This window comes from Hemiscyllium ocellatum, chromosome 42 (assembly GCF_020745735.1).
Source record: "Hemiscyllium ocellatum isolate sHemOce1 chromosome 42, sHemOce1.pat.X.cur, whole genome shotgun sequence".
Taxonomy (NCBI): Eukaryota; Metazoa; Chordata; class Chondrichthyes; order Orectolobiformes; family Hemiscylliidae; genus Hemiscyllium; species Hemiscyllium ocellatum.
In genome coordinates, this window is record NC_083442.1 from 25,231,657 (window position 1) to 25,248,886 (window position 17,230).

The window sequence follows — 17,230 nt, forward strand, 5'->3', positions numbered from 1 at the left end:
ATTAAAGCACCGTTGTGCTACTGAGACTTTATAAAGCTCTGGTTAGGCCCCATTTGGAGTACTGTGTCCAGTTTTGGTCCCCACACCTCTGGAAGGACATACTGGCACTGGAACGTATCCAGCGGAGATTCACACGGATGATCCCTGGAATGGTTGGTCTAACATACGAGGAACGGCTGAGGATCCTGGGATTGTATTCATTGGAGTTTAGAAAATTAAGGGGAGACTTAATAGAAACTTACAAGATAATACATGGCTTGGAAAGGGTGGACGCTAGGAAGTTTTCTCCGTTAGGCGAGGAGACTAGGACCCGTGGACACAGCCTTAAAATTAGAGGGGGTCAATTCAGAACAGAAATGCGGAGACATTTCTTCAGCCAGAGAGTGGTGGGCCTGTGGAATTCATTGCCGCAGAGTGCAGTGGAGGCTGGGATGCTAAATGTCTTCAAGGCCGAGATTGATAGATTCTTGATGTCTCGAGGAATTAAGGGCTACGGGGAGAATGTGGGTAAGTGGAGTTGAAATGCCCATCAGCCATGGTTGAGTGGCGGAGTGGACTCGATGGGCCGAATGGCCTTACTTCCACTCCTATGTCTTACGGTCTTATGGTCTTACAAAAAGCAAAATCAACCTTAGATTTGAAATTTGAGAGGTCCCTTCAGCAGTCTAATAACAGTGGGGAAGAAGCTGTTCTTAAATCTGTTGCTGCATATATTTAAGCTTTTGTATATTTAGATTAGATTAGATTACTTACAGTGTGGAAACAGGCCCTTCGGCCCAACAAGTCCACACTGACCCACTGAAGCGCAACCCACCCATACCCCTACATTTATCTCTGATACCTAACGCTACGGGCAATTTAGCATGGCCAATTCACCTGACCTGCACATCTTTGGACTGTGGGAGGAAACCGAAGCACCCGGAGGAAACCCACGCAGACACGGGGAGAATGTGCAAACTCCACACAGTCAGTCACCTGAGGCGGGAATTGAACCCAGGTCTCTGGCGCTGTGAGGCAGCAGTGCTAACCACTGTGCCACTGTGGAGATTATAGCTGGGGTGGGGGGTGGTTGTATTGATGATGTTGGATGCCTTCCTAAGGCAGTGAGAAATATAGATGGAGTCAGTGGATGGAAGGTTGGCTTGTGTGATGTATTGGAATGTGTTCACAACTCTCTGTAGTTTCTCATCTTATTTGGAAAAAAAAACAAAATTATTAGTTGTGTTGCAGTGTGAATCATCTCAAGAAAGCTATTGGGGAACAGGATATATCTGATAGAGCTATGAAGAACAGGATGCGGAAGATTCAACTTCAAAAATGGGCTAAAGAGAACATGGAGTTGGATATTCTAAGGGATGGATCTTTAGAAATGTTACAGGTAGTTTCAAACTAAGAGAAAAAGAACATAATTGGGCAAAGACAGGCGGTAGGTCTGAACAGAATGCTTTTAAAAAAGCAAGTAATACACAAAAAAAATTAATAAGTATGAGAAAAAGCCAGTGTAATTAGACCATACACAGGTAGCGATGGTGCCTGAGGGCACTCAGCAAGGCAGCTAAGTTAAAACATATGAGGGGAAAAAATACAAGTGAGCTAAACAGTCCTCCAGGAATTCCACCAGTAGGTGATGACAGTTACGGAGGGCAGCTGGAGCAGTTCAACGGACTCTCATTGGAAAGAAAGTCTGGCGTTGGCAGAGAGTGGATCAATGGAAAGGGCAAACAAAAAAGGAATAACTCACTGCAATATAACACACACAATCATTCAATGCACTTAGTATAAGTAGTCCCTTCTTTATCATTAATCTCCCTTCTTGTTTGTGATCTGATGCCAGTAGTAAAAGGAATTATTGTTCTACAGTCACTGGGCCATCCATGGTTTGAAATCTCATGTTACAACAAAAACAAATACTAAGAGTTTTGATAAATATTTAAAGAAGAAGTAAGTGTTGGTCCTGTAGAATGTGAGTTTAGTGGATTAATAATGTAAAATAAAGGTGAATTGAATTGGCATTTTGCATCAGTCTTCACTAGAGATTGGAGCTAACATCCCAGTAACGGTGATAAATCAGGAAGTTGTATAGAGTGAGGAACTAAGGAAAAGCATCATCATCGGAGCAAATGATATTGAGCAAGAGGTTATTTGTTGTAAGGTAGAGGTGTTGAACTAGCTCCTGAAGACAACTTCAGTAAACAACTTGTGAGGTGTTTCTGTTTAAAGTTGGACCAAAGGAAGCAGACAGCATGTGGCCAGCTGTCTCACAGACCAGACCTTCTTATGATATTTTAACTTTAGCAGCAGAAGCTGTTTGTGGTCTCAATAGAGTTCGACGCTTCAGTGAATGTCTCTTGATTGCTACAATCTCTGGATTTTCTCTTGATATTTCTTCCTCCTGGATTGGAGAACTGCATGGAAAAATCTCAGTCTGAATTTGTCTTTTTGCCAAGAGGTGTGTTTATGTGATGTTACTAAATTGAAACAATTAATTAGTAATAGGTACTGTATTCGGTTAAGTTTTCCAATAGTTGGAATATTTTCCAATAGTTCCAATGCATTCCTCTTTTGTTTTTTAACTATAGTATTTAATTTGCTTTTTGCTTAACATCAAGTAGTTTATTACATCTGGAACACAGTACTTCACACCTATATTTACAATGAGAACAACTTGGGGTCTGGGCTATCTTATTAAAATATTTTGAGTGGGTCTGATCCCCACCAGAGCAGACAAATGCTCAGGTCCTGACAGACTTCGTCTTCAGGTTGTAATTAGTGAGATAGTTGATACATTGCTTCTCATTTTCCAAAACTCCATTGATTCAGGGATGGTCCCATTCAATGGGAAGATAGTAAATGTAACTCCTTCATTCAAAAAAAGGGGAGACAGGAAACTACCTGCCCGTTAGTTCACACCTGCCCTGGGGAAAATTTAGATGCCAATATTTAAAAAGTTTTAACCTGGGTACGTTGAAGCTAACTGGGACAGAGTCAACATGGTTTTGTGAAAGGGAAATCATGTTTGGCCAGTCAGTTAACACACTCTGTGGATACCTAGGTTCCAAGAGGTGTTTGATGAGGTGCCATATTAAACATTAAACCCCACTTGGAGTATAGTAAGCAGATTTGGACACCACACCAGATGACGGATATATGGGCCTTGGAGGAATATGATGTAGGTTTATAAGAATGATACTTGGACGTTACGGGTTAAGCTATGAGGAAACATTATAAAAATTAGGCCTGTTTTCTCTAGAATTTAGGTGGTTAATGGATGTTCTGATTACTATCTTGCAGACTTCAACAGGAAGCGACAGGGTAGGTGAAGATCAACAACTGGGAGCATTGCCTGAAAATTAGGACCGGACCATTCAGGAGAAACGTTAGGATGCACTTCTACACACAAAGAGGGTGGTAGATGTTTGGAATCTTGTCCACAAATGGCAACGGATCCTAGATCAGTTATTAACTTTAAACCGGAGACAGATAATTTTCTGTTCTTACTTTTTTGTTTTCAAGGATATGGGCAAATGGAAAGTATACGGAGTTAGGCCACAGATCTCAATGAATGGCAGAACAGATTTGAGGGGCTGAATGGCCTCTTCCTGTGTTATGGCGACTAATAAAACTTTATATTGAAGGATGCAGCATTTTAAAACAGGGAGTAAATTTGTTGGTTGAGAGGATAAAAAGAGTAGACATAAATGGATCTTTTTCGAATTGACAATATGTAATGAACAGTGCTGCATAGGGCCCAAGTAGCCCATGCTATGACCATGAGTGGTGATGTGCTTACAATAGGGGATAAGCAAAGGGTCATAATTGAAGGAGAAGCAGAGATCTGGGAGAGCTCTTACACGTGGATGGTTTGCTTCCACGTTGGTCTAATATGGTTAGCACTACTACCTCACAGCACCAGGGACCCATGTTTGATTCCACCCTCGGGCGACTACCTGTGTGGAGTTTGCACATTCTCCCTGTGTCTGTGTGGGTTTCCTTTGGTTCTCTGGTTTCCTCTCTCAGTTCAAAGAGGTGCAGGTTAGGTGGACTGACCATGCTCAGTTGCTGACAGTGTCCAGGGATGTGCAGGATGCGTGGGTTAGCTGTGGGAAATGCAGGACAACAGGGATATGGTTAAGCGAATGGATCTGGGTGGAATGCCCTTCGGAGAGTAGGTGCGGACTCAATAGGCCAAATTGCCTACTTCCACACTGTAGAGATTTTAGGAACACACTGTAACAGAAATGCACAGTTAATATCTTAATCTCCAGGAAAGTTATGAGCAAGGGTCACACAATGAACTCTGATTTCTCTTCACAGATGATGCCAGACCTGCAGCAATTTCTGTTTTCGTTTCCGATTGACAGCATCCACAGTTCTTCTTAATCTTCAGGGTGGTCAATCAGCATGTACTGACTGACAAAGACCTTTTATAACATCTTTGAATAATGAAACACAACACAGAAGTGAAGCTTTCCACTGGACTGTGCTTTATTTCAGTCGAAGCAGAATAGCATTAACTACAGAACTACTGCATTTTTACACTACATTGAATTGTCAGAATTACAGGGCATGTTCTGCTTGTGTATACAATCTCTAATTTAAATTACATCTCTGGCAAGAAAGAAAATAGGGAGGGAGGGTGGGGGGGAGTAGAGAAAATCTCGCCATTTCCCCCCCAAAAAATAAATACCAGCAGTTGTGACAATTAAATTATTAAAATTCAAGAAGCAACAATGATAACAAATTACACCCAGAATACTTTAAACCTGATCATAAATAGCAAATAATAAATTATTTAAATATTGGATCTTAAATAGACAGACCATACAAATATCCGCGGTGGCCTGGACTTTTTTTTCATTTCATTTAATATTATTCCTCATGGTAAAACACTGAAAATCTTAAATTCTTTGTTTTTCTTCTGTGAATTATAAAGAAAACCATTGTTAAAGAAAGGAAAAAAATATGCTTTCGTATATATACAAGTGCAGCAAGATCTCAGTAGCTAGTTTGCAGTACCTGTAATTAGAGGAATTCATTAATTAAAAGCTCTTATCTGTTATGCATTTTCTTTACCGCTGGCTTAATGCGAGTGAGATCACCTTTTATTCTGGCTGACTTTCATGAATGTAAAGTCTGTGCTGAGCAGAAGCAAAGGCATTTACAATAATCTGTGGTAATGTAAGATATGTTATTCCTCTTTGTTAATTGCTGACTTCTTTTTACATGTTACTGCTGTTTACTGTCTCTCTTCAGAATAGAAAAATGATTAAAATAAGGTCCTACAATGTAAATCATTTGTTTCTCAGGCAATGTATCAATTCATTAGTATTAAAAGTCAGGGAAGCTTGAATTGATGAAATGATCAAACCAGTCTTGCATTTTGTCGTGTTATCATTGATGACATTGTGTCATAGTTCACTCCGAGTTCAGGTCATATGACAACATACACACTGTAGTGCCAGAGCTCTGGTAAAACTCCATAGTTCTTTCCATCACATGGATGACCAGGAATGAGGATGACCCTCTCTTATCGGCTACCAATGATATGTTGGAAGGATCTGGTTGTGTTATCATCACACCCTCCTTGAACATTGAGGCCTGGAGTAGACCTTGAATCCAGAGCTTCTGACTCAGAAGAAAGGACACTACTGAGCGCTCAACCAGAACTTCTATATTACAATTAGAAGGCCCGTAATTTTGTTAGTGCGTTTTGACACATTATATCGTCTAGCCGATCTGTTACTGGTAATCCTCAGAACCTGATTTCAGGTCCCACCATGGCAGTTTGAGACTTTGGGGATTGGTGGGAGGCTAGGTAGGGTTTTCTGACCATCATGAGTGTGGAACAGACTTAATGGACCAGTTGGTCCTTCTCAATTGACCACTACTTTCAGTTGGCAATAATGTAAGAAGTTAGTGAATGCTCTTCAGCAAGGCTTGAGTTACCCAGGGCTATGTCACAATCTCACAGCAAGTAATGTGCGAAATGGTTTCAATCCAAAGACAGCTGCTGCCTTAAATCAATTAAGAAGGAATGGTTTTCCTTTACTACATAAGTAAATGGGGTGTGTGAATTCCTCAAGGCTTCCTATTTTAATATTTCCAACATCTGCAGTTCTTTTGTCTTGTATTTCCTATTTTAATGTTAGCGATGACTGAATAATTCTGGAACATCAGAAACCAAAACAGAAAGTGCTGAAAAAGCTCAGCAGGTCTGGCAGCATCCTTGGAGAGCAATCCAAATTGACGTATCGGGTCCCTTCTTCTTTCACGAATGTTGCCAGACCTGCTGAGTTTCTCCAGTGATTCTCCAAGTGGGATCTAATGAAAGGTGAGTTCTGTGTAAATTCTTCTTGCATCATAATGCAACATCAAAACCCAACATATTTAAAGGGGCTTTGCTCATGGAGCATCTTATTGGTACCCACCTACACCAGTAATATGCCAAGAATAGCATAGGTGGCTAATGGTAGATATGTCCAATTGTATTTGAATTGTAGTCCTCAGTGAAAGGTAAACATTAACCTTAGGGGCGTTTCTAAGTTAACAAACAGCATGTGTTCATGTCCCAAGCTGGGAAGAATTACATTCCCCTTCTTTCAATTGGCACAAGAACTTACAAAATGACACAAAACGTAAATGCCTTCAGGCACAAGGTGGTAATACAATTAGACAATTTGCTGTTTGTATATAAGAATATTTAACTTTGTAATCCATAAATTTCTCTAACAATGGCACTTTTAACTTGCCAGAGTTGTATGTCCTTTTTCATAAATTAGAAAAAAACTGAAGCAAGACGAGGATTTAAAAATTAATTTTGATTTTTGATACTGAAGTGTACTGAAATTACTTATCTGTACTGTTAGATGTTCACCTATCTGTTATGTTTATGCATTGTTGTCAGGCAAGGGAGGGTTTGATCAGGGGAATTAAACTGATACTGCAGCAAGCCTGAAGAAGGGTTACACCCAAAACGTCGACTTTTCCATCTCCTGATGCTGCCTGGACTTGCCGTCTTCTTCCAGCTTCCTGCTTGTCTAAGTTGGATCCCAGCTTCTGCAGTTTTTTGTGTCTTGCTATATCTCAGGGCATTGATGAGACCGCACCTGCAGATTTACTGCCTTAATAATTGATGCATTTTTCTTGTCATTGACTAACTTTGTTGGGAGTGACTTTCTGTCTTGTTAAAAGGGATGAGCATCTACGTGGTAACGCTGGAGCCATTAATCATGAGATGAACAGTGCTGACCATATTCTAACGACAACTGATGTGGATACAATCAGAGACAATAAAGAATTGCTTCGTCCATTCCACTGAAATGGTTCCAAACAGACATGATAATAAGACATCAGAATATCAGTTCATTATAATCTGCTAAACTGAATCACCAAGGCCTTTTCCCTGGGTTAGGGGAGTCCAAAACTAGAGGGCATAAGTTTAAGGTGAGAGAGGACAGATTTAAAAGGGACCTGAGAGCCAATTTTTTCACACAGAGGGTGGTGCGTGTATGGTACAAACTGCCAGAGGAGGTGATAGAGGCTGGTACAATTACAACATTGCAAAGACCATTTGGACAGGTAAATGAATAGGAGAGGTTAGAGGGTTATGGGGCAAATGAAGGAAAACTGGACTCGCTCAGTTTAGGAATCCTGCTCCCCATGGATGGGTTGGGCTGAAGGATCTGTTTCCATGCTGAATGACGTTGGATCTTGGAAGGCCGCTGTGGGCGAATCTGATACCCTTAGCAGATATGCTGCAGGATGCAAAATTTCCCTGTGCGCTTAGCCAGCAAGGCCCACATTCCCTGAACGAACAAAGGAAACAAAATGGAAAGGTAAGCACTGAAACTGACCCGAGCATGTGTGCACTCTGTACACGCTTGCCTCAAAGTATCTGCAGCGAAGTGTAGTGAATTTTGGAACATGGCACGAGGTTGGGTTGGGATGCCTGGTCAGCATGGATGAGTTGGAGCAAAGGATCCATACCTCTCTGACTCTATGACTCAAAGTGTTGGCATCTGGTTTGTCCCTATGTAGAGACCTTATTTTGAAACATTTATGTACGTGATGATAGGCCACTCCGTTACCTTACACAGGGCAGCACTCAAGCAGGTCATAGAGTCATAGAGCTGTCCAGCATGGAAACAGACTCTTTAGTCAAACTCATCCATGCCGACCAGATATCCTAAATCAATCTAGTCCCATTTGCCAGCACATGCCCCATATCCCTCTATAACCCTCCTTATTCATATACCCATCCAGATGCCTTTTAAATGCTGTAATTGTACTAGCCTCCAGCACTTTCTCTGGCAGCTCATTCCATACACGCATCACCCTCTGTGTGAAAAAGTTACCCCTTAAGAGCCTTTTAAATCTTTCCTCTCTAACCCTACTCTTGCCACTACTCTTCCAAAGGGAATCAAGAGATAAATGTTGGTCAGGTCATCAAAGCCACATCCCATGAAAGGAATAAGAATAGAATTTCTCAGCTTAAGATCAAAAAAGGAACAGCAATTATCTGAGTTGCTCTCTATCCTGAACTTTGTAGGGGCCTCAATTTTATCCTTCCTGATTAAATAAAGATAATAGAAATGGGATAAATGTTGAAGTTGGCTAATTCAACTAGTTCAACAATTTGTTTTGAAGTTTTTTTAATATTTAAAGATATATCTGTCCTATTTAAGATGTAATACACAATGTGATCACCAATTTGATAAGTGGACTGTCAGGTCAATGGATATGAATCAGGGAGAAGTGTAGGGCCATCTATAGCCCATCATGAGGTGTATATCTTGGGAGACACTTAACAAACGCTGGAGAGTAGACTGAATTGTACTGTCAAGCCATGTTTGGAGAACTATACCAATATGCCAGGACTCATTGGCAATGCATGCAAAGCACAGAATTACTTCATTCATCATTACTGGTTAGCTATTATCTTAAAGGCAGGCAAAAGAAATGAGCAGTACAGGGAGAATTGCTAACTTAATTATACAAGCTGAAACTTCATCCTCCTCAAACCGATCACCGAAACCAGCATTCCACTTTCATTACCCTTTAGTTATGTGCTAAGGGCACCTTAACAATGGATGATGCTGTAAAAAACAAGTTCACTTGTACACCTTTTATGGTGTGCGAGAACGTCACCTCAAGTTTGGTCCTAGCAACAGTGGTAACAAGGTCATATAACTCCAGAGCAACACAATCACTTCATTGCCTGAGAAACGAAATGTCAGTCAACATTCAGCTGATTTAATATGAATAGATTTAGTATTTATAGTTTGAAATAAATACCTGGGAACAGCAACAGCAGCGTTTCTATATGTTACAAGTAACCGCTAGTGCTTTAATGGTGATAGTTTCAATATCTCATCAGCTACTGTATATAAGGACATAGCTCATGAGCCAGCTCTTCAGTAATATAAAATGAATGTTCCGCTCCCATATATTTGCAGAATCGATTGTCTCTCCACTGTCTGAGTTCCTCCCAAATTACTTAAGTGTTTCTAAAATGACTCTTAAATCCTATGAAGCCGTTTCTTGTAAGCAAGTACGTTTTCCCTAAATCACCATGAAATGTTATGATCTTTTTTGTTTTTACTTACAACTATAAGATAAGATTTAAAAAAAGTTTGGTCCTTTGGTCCCTAATCATCTAAGGAATGATATGACTTTACAGTAGTAGAACTTTTATATCCCTGTGCCAGCTTTCGAAATGTCCCTTTATTCCGTGATATTCTTCCAGTTTCAGAAGCAAGGATGTTTTGTGTTGGCTGTAGGCACACAAACTCTTCCAGCTGGCTTTGGTTTTTTTTTCTTAAAAGTCAGTATTTACCATTTAATCCTCTGAAAAACAGTTATTCAGTACTTGTGGATTAATTCAGTCGTGGTGTGTCACAACGTCCTCATCATAGTTCCAGTGCGAATATGATTTTTTTTGTCGTCTTTTTTTTGTGTTTTTGTTTTTTTTTGTTTCCATCCAACTTTCTTCCGTTTTTGGATTCCCCCCCCCCCCCCCCCCCACCCCCTCCCCCCCACCCCCCCAGTTGCTCCTGAAGTGTCGCCCCCTTTTGAAATCTATTCTGTCGTCTTCCACAGTGATACAGAGCAAAATAAAAGAGTCAGAGTTTTCAGACTGTAATTGTGACAAAGAATCACTGAATGCGGTGATGCTTCCATCCTGAGAGAGAAAGAGAGAGAGAGAGAGACAGAGACAGAGACAGAGAAAGAGAGATGGACAGAAAAGAGAAATACGGTGAATTAATAAAACAGGAAAACAGTAACTGGCAATATCAAACAATTCAGTGGCAAAGCCAGACCCTACAATTATTCAAAATGAATGCTCTAAATGTACCATCATGAATTTTCCCCAAAACCTATCCATCTCCCTACAGTGTTAAATGCCTCATTAACGATTGGTGAAGGTCAGAAATGGAAGGACTTTCTGTGAAAGAAAAATGGGACTTTTCCCTTTTTCTTTTGCTCGTAGTGTATGTAGTAAATCTTTCTAACTCAGACACAACACGGAGAACCCTTTATTTGACCCTGGCCAACAGCAAAATCAAGAACAAATACTGCCACTCCAGTATATCAGTTTCCTTGTTGGTACTGAGATGTTGTATAGAGTCATCGAATTGTACAGCACGGAAACAGACCCTTTGATGCACCTCGTCCATGCCAGCGAGATATTCTAAATTAGTCTCTTTCCATTTGCCAGCACTTGGCCAATAACCTCCTGAACCCTTCCTATTCATATACTCATTCTGATGCCTTTTAAATATTGTAATTGTAACAGCCTCTATTACTTCTTCTGGCAGTTCATTCCATACATGTACCACCCTCATCGTGGCAAAGTTGCCCCTTAGGTCCCTTTTAAATCTTTCCCCTCTCACCTTAAACCTATGTCCTCGAGTTTTGGACTCCCCTACCTTTGGAAAAAGATCTCGGCAAGTCCCCATATCCCGGCCCCCTCATGATTTTATAAACCTCAAAAGGTCAACCATCAATCTCTAATGCTCCAGCGAAAATAGCCCCAGCAACATCCCTGTAAATCTTTTCTGCTCCCTTCGAAGTTTAACAACATCTTTGCTATAGCAGGGGACCAGAATTGAATGCAGTATTCCAAAAGTAGCCTAACCAAAGTTCCTGTACAGCTGTAACATGACCTCCCAACTCCTCGACTCAATCCATTGAGTTAGGATGTCATGCTGTGACTATACATGATTCATAGCAAGCATTTAAATATAATCACAGGTGACTCCAAGCTAATTCCTTTGATCTATGAGAGGACTGCAAAATCTAAAGGAATGGGATACTTCAAACACCAAGCCGGACATTGGGATAAACAATGAGTTCATGATGGATTCGTGGCAAAACATAATCTTTGTTGGCAGAGTTCTGAGAGGGTAAACAAAACAAACTAAAGACAAAAAGGTGTTTAATGTGTAACTAAACCTTTCAATAACTACCAGAAATCCTCAAGTTCCCGAGAACGATTTCAGAATTTTGTTAAAACTCAGGGAGCTAGGGCATACAATGACTCACAAGTTTCACAAAGTTAAAGAAAATAAAAGATAGAGAAACCTTTCCTCTCCCCACAGGTTAAGGGTTTTTTAAAATAAACATTTCCTCAGAAAGAGTTGTTTTGAGGTCAAACTGGCCTTTGAGACGTTACTGAGAAGGGGAGTAGAGAAATTTACAGTGTTTCTTTATTTACTTTATAATTAAGGAAATTGTGGATGAAAATCAGTGTTCTGTGAAGTAAGGGATAATTGATTTTCAAGTTATGAGAAGAGACTGGATAGGTCGGGATGCTTTTCCCTGGATCATAGAAGGCTTGGGGGCAACTATAGAGAGGTTTAAACAATCATGGGGGGCATAGATAGAGTGGATGGCCGAGCTCTTTTCCCCAGCGTAGGGGAGTTCAAAACTGGACAGCATAGGTTAAAGGTGAGAAAGAAAAGATTTAGAAGAGACATGAAGGGCAACTGCTTCATACAAAGGGTCGTGCGTATCTGGAACAAGCTGCCAGAGGAAGTGGCAGAGGCGGGTATAATTCCAACATTTAAAAGATATTTGGACAGGTACTTGGTAAGGTTTGGAGAGATATGGGACTAGTTCAAGTTTCGGAAACTTGGTCAGCATACATGTATTGGGCTGAAGGGTCTGTTTCGGTGCTGTGTGGCTCTATGACTCTATGTACCTTAAAATTCCATCATGAACAGAGTCTGATGCAATAGATTAGATGGGCTGAATGGCATTTCGTTTCTGTGTAACGTTTCGGTTCTCAAAGCCAATTTTGACCTATTATGACACTTTACCAAACTGCAGCCCCAGTAAGATTCCTCACCTGCTGGGATTGGATTTTGGGAATCTCAACTGGTGCCTGACATGACCTTCAACCTCGGAAGAAAAGCAAAATTCACCAAACTGCCTGATTTTCTCTGCCAGTAGCTGATCCCTTTGAAAATGACTGTGGCTGAGTTCTGTGGCACTTGCATTGTTTCAACACAGTTAGACAACAGGCAGACAACCATCCCTGTCATATCACTGGTTTCACTCATGACAATAATCTCTGAATCTCTGAGATCTCTGAACACAGATCTCTGAAAGTTGCCACCCAGGTAAATAGTGCTGTGAAGAAGGCATATGGCGTACTGGCTTTTATTGGTAGAGGAATCAAGTTCCGGAGTCTTGAGGTCATGTTGCAGTTGTATAAGACTCTGGTGCGGCCGCATCTGGAGTATTGTGTGCAGTTTTGGTCGCCATACTATAGGAAGGATGTGGAGGCACTGGAACGGGTGCAGAGGAGGTTTACCAGGATGTTGCCTGGTATGGCAGGAAGATCGTATGAGGAAAGGCTGAGGCACTTGGGGCTGTTTTCATTGGAGAAAAGAAGGTTTGGGGTGACTTGATAGAGGTGTACAAGATGATTAGGGGTTTAGATAGGGTTGGCCATGAGAACCTTTTTCCACGTATGGAGTCAGCTGTTACAAGGGGGCATAGCTTTAAATTAAGGGGTGGTAGGTATAGGACAAATGTTAAGGGGAGATTCTTTACTCAGTGAGTCGTGAGTTCATGGAATGCCCTGCCAGTAGCAGTGGTGGACTCTCCCTCTTTATGAGCATTTAAACGGGCATTGGATAGGCATATGGAGGATAGTGGGCTAGTGTAGGTTAGGTGGGCTTGGATCGGCGCAACATCTAGGTCCAAAGGGCCTGTACTGCGCTGTATTTTTCTATGTTCTATGTTCTAATAATCTGCATTAACAGGAACAAGGTCCACAAGTTTAGGTAGGACATTTATGTTGACCCCAGTAACAGATTAGGTGAAAAATGACAGCCAAAAGGGCAATGGATGGACAGCTGAGCCTCATTTCGTCGTGACCTTAACATTTCCCTTGCCCCCCTGCTCAGGGAAACATCCCCTTATGCTTTCTGACCACCTCTAACATAACTGGCATTGAATAATTGTGTCTCATAATTCACTGAAAAGCTTATTGAGCTAACTGGGCTTTCTTAAACATGAGTTATGAAGTATCTGTGTTCCCATCAAGTGAGTGCTAAAGTAATTGTGTTCCCATCAAGTACGGCAATCAGGAAGCCGGGGTGGGGGGGAGTGGTAGGAGCTGACACTTGAGCTCTCCTACAGCCGTAGAGACAACTAAGAATGGAGCTGCCCAACAGGTTGCCTGTTTGAATGAAGTTTATAAGAGTGATGACATTCTTAATGGTCAGAGTGCTAACCGGTGAGCTACATTTGTGATATCTGAAGAACCTTTGCCTTACGCTAGAGGATGTCTGAGAAAAGTAATCTGAATGGGATGCAACAGATTTTTAAGAAATAAAAAGTCGACAGAAGATGCTTTATGTAAGGGATTGAATCATGAATATGTGACGACTGGAATACTGTTGGGGTATTCATAGATCTAATGATGGAATGGTTGAATAATGAAGGTGACATTTAAATGCAAGAATGTACATGTTCAGAGAATAGCTATTTCTATTCAGTTTTCAATTGAAGAAATCTCGTATCCTACTGCATCTATCATGTTCCCCTTCCCAATTACACTCTCGGTATTTTTCAAGAACTGATGTGATGAATAACATTCTCTCTGAGCCTGTCCCCTCCCCCCCATCCCAAGCACTGCACACCTTTGGCACAGGCCCACACATTTAATCACTCTTAAAATTCCACCTTCCCTTTCACTTTCTAAATTCTTGTACAATGTGCTATTGTTTTGAACATTCTGACCAGAAATCCCACCGAAAGAGCAAATCTTGCTGTGAGCTCTGTGATCAACCCTATGATTTATTTCATCCCAGCAGGATTGATAAATAGTTTTGTGTGATTACAGTGGACAGATTACAACACACAAACAGCACACAGTCCACACAGCGTCGTGGGTGTGAAATATCTATCACATGACTCTGCTGGCCTCGATGTGTTCCAGTTACAAATCTACCTTCCCCTTTCCTTCATTTCTTCTCCCATAAGTGACATTCTTCCAATACAATTCATGACAATGAGAGGCATTGGCTGATTTGCTTTTAGGAAGTGTGTGGACATCTACTGACATGCCAATGTGGCAAACTGGCAGCCTTCAGATTCCTGATGAAGGGCTTTTGCCTGAAACATTGATTTTTTTCCTTGCTCCTCAGATGCTGCCTGACCTGCTGTGCTTTTCCAGCACCACTCTAATCTTGACTCTAATCTCCAGCATCTGCAGTACCCACTTTTGCCTAGCCTTCAGAAGCAGCAGCCCTTGTCAATTTTAATTCCCTCTTCCAACTCTGCTACACAGCCTCTTTGAAGGCACAGATGCCAAATCATTTCCCAACGCAGCTGAGAGGAGTCATCTTGCCAAATGACCAATGCCAGATCTTCCTGTCTTGTGCCAATTAGCGCACAGAAACCGGGTACCCCTGAAGTGCAAGGAAACAAGGTGCCACATTCCTCAATGTTTACTAGAATGACGTTACAGAAAGCCTAAATGGGTGTCTACTTCATTATCTTTGTGCAGAATATCACTCTTAGGATCCAGTCCGGAATGTTTCTAAATAAAGCCACGAGAGTGGTGGGGTAGTGGGAGTATGAATGCTTCAGTATATTTGTTATGTGCATTGATTGACCATTGTGAATTCTAACATGGGGCTACGCATGTAGCAAATGAAATGACAAAATCTGAAGGAATAGAATGTTCAAATGTCAACCGGTCTGGCTTTGCCACTGAATACCAGCTTAGCTACTCATCCAATCTCAAGGATCCACTGCACCTGAGGGTTACAGAGACATCCAAGATTCTTCAATTAACAATTTTCACCAAAAATAAATTTAAAATGAACAAAAGAGAACAAATTAAGTGGTTCATATGCTGGCACTTATGCATGCTGGGATAGAAATAACAATCATGCTCATTTTAGTCTCCATTGAACGCAAACACTGCAGCTTTTTCTGATACCAGAAATGAAACACAATCACAACTGGCAACCCCACAGCAACACCAATATCCATCGGAGGACCCTTTTCATTTGCTTTGCGATCTTCGCAGAGGCTACAATGAGCTACAGTAAATGAGGTAACACAAAATTGCCATGCAGTATGCAACCCTAGGCCTGTTAAAACCCTGCCGCTCTCACGCCTTGCACTCTTCAACTCTTGTTGAAGTTTATGTTAAGCTTAATGGACTCTCCCGGGTTGAAGGGGGAACGCTATTGTGGGAATATTGCTTGGCACAAGGTTTTGTAGCGTGCCCGGGCAATTGTGAAGAGGGTCTCAAGTTAAAGCAAAGGAAAATTGCAACATCTTCTTCCACCTTCACAATTTTTTAATCTTTTCTGATCAACTGTTTCAGAGGCGTTATTGCACATGTCCAGAGTAGGTGGGTATTGAACCTGTCTCCTGGTAGGGACACTACCATTGTATCACAAGAGTCATGACTGCACAGTTTTGATCCAAGGAGCAGGAGAATCGATGTTTCGGGCATGAGCCCTTCTTCAGGAATTCCTGAAGAAGGGCTCATGCCCGAAACGTCGATTCTCCTGCTCCTTGGATGCTGCCTGACCTGCTGCACTTTTCCAGCAACACATTTTCAGCTCTGATCTCCAGCATCTGCAGTCCTCACTTTCTCCTGCATGGTTTTGATGACTATAACCCACCAGAAGCTTTATTTCTGTGCTATGTTACAGCATGATCTTGCAGGAGAAATCAATTTAGATCAAATATATTGAAATGTTTAGGAGAGGAATCAAAAACAATCAAACATTTTGAACAGAGGAGAATCAATGTTTCGGGCACGATGCTGTCTGACCTGCTGTGCGTTTCCAGCACCACACCCATTGACTCTGATCTGCAGCACCTGCAGTCTTCACTTCCTGCTAAATGTTTTGAGCAGGACATTAAGTAGATTTCTAATTTGGGGATGAACTTGCTTTATTCAATTTAATTTTGAATGGAAGGAGAGACGAGCCAGAATTGAGGGTCAGTCTTAGGGTTTTTGGAAGAAAATTCTAAGTATTGAAGCATTTTGGTGCCTGAGGGGTTTTATTTCTGTGCATTAAACTCTACAACTCTACAATTCTTTTACAGTGTAGATGTGAACTCCAGGAAGAGATGGGACTGGTCTAAAGGCAGGCTAATTCATCAAGAACCTGAACTGATTTATGGGTTTTATGCTAAAAAAAATTTACCACTGAATGTAAATCCCGAGGGAAGCAAATAAGTCCTGACGTTCCTTTCCAGCTGCATGTTGCTCCACCTCAATTGCACTCCTTTCCCATTGCCTATATTGTGAATGTAATGAGGTCAGGCAAGTAGATCTCTGTCCTTTAACAAGGTTAGGTTACCCTTGGCTTTTTTTTTTCAGTGAGTTTATAAAAGACCAGACTCCAAAAAGTCCAGGTTTTGATAGGTTTTAGAGCCAATTTGATTATAGCTAACAGATACTGCCTCAGGCAAAAGGATTTTTCTGTTTTAAAAAATGTTGCTTGTACACTGGAAGAGGAGTGGTCAGTTCCCCCAGCTCAGCTCTTCTCTGGTTTGGTTTTTAGCAGTTGTAAAAGCTACTGGACCCGAAGAAACAGGTCCAGGCTGACACTCTCTGACTTCTCTCCTTTAAGACCCTGTGTTTTATTTTACCTTTTGTGCCAAAGGGGTGTTTATTTGAAGTGTTGCAAGCATTTGGAATGGCATCATTAAGCTGGGAAAATTTGTTGGGTTTTCAGATAGGTTA